Here is a 214-nt window from a genome sequence, read left to right as displayed (position 1 = left end):
AGAGCTCCATCCATATTCAGAATAATAAGCACTTTTGCTTATTACGGTCCTTTGAAATGAATCCCATAAACTTGGGCTCCTTTTTATTGGGCCTTTTTTCTTCTTTTTTTTTTTCAGCATTCTTCATATCATTGGAAAATTTCTTTTAATTATTAATGATTTTTTTTCTATGATTTTTTTCTTTTTTTGAAAATTAATAATTCTTTATATATGC

Source organism: Trypanosoma theileri, assembly GCF_002087225.1.
Source record: "Trypanosoma theileri isolate Edinburgh chromosome Unknown TM35_Tth_134_V1, whole genome shotgun sequence".
NCBI lineage: Eukaryota > Euglenozoa > Kinetoplastea > Trypanosomatida > Trypanosomatidae > Trypanosoma > Trypanosoma theileri.
Note: the sequence above shows the minus strand (reverse complement) of the source record.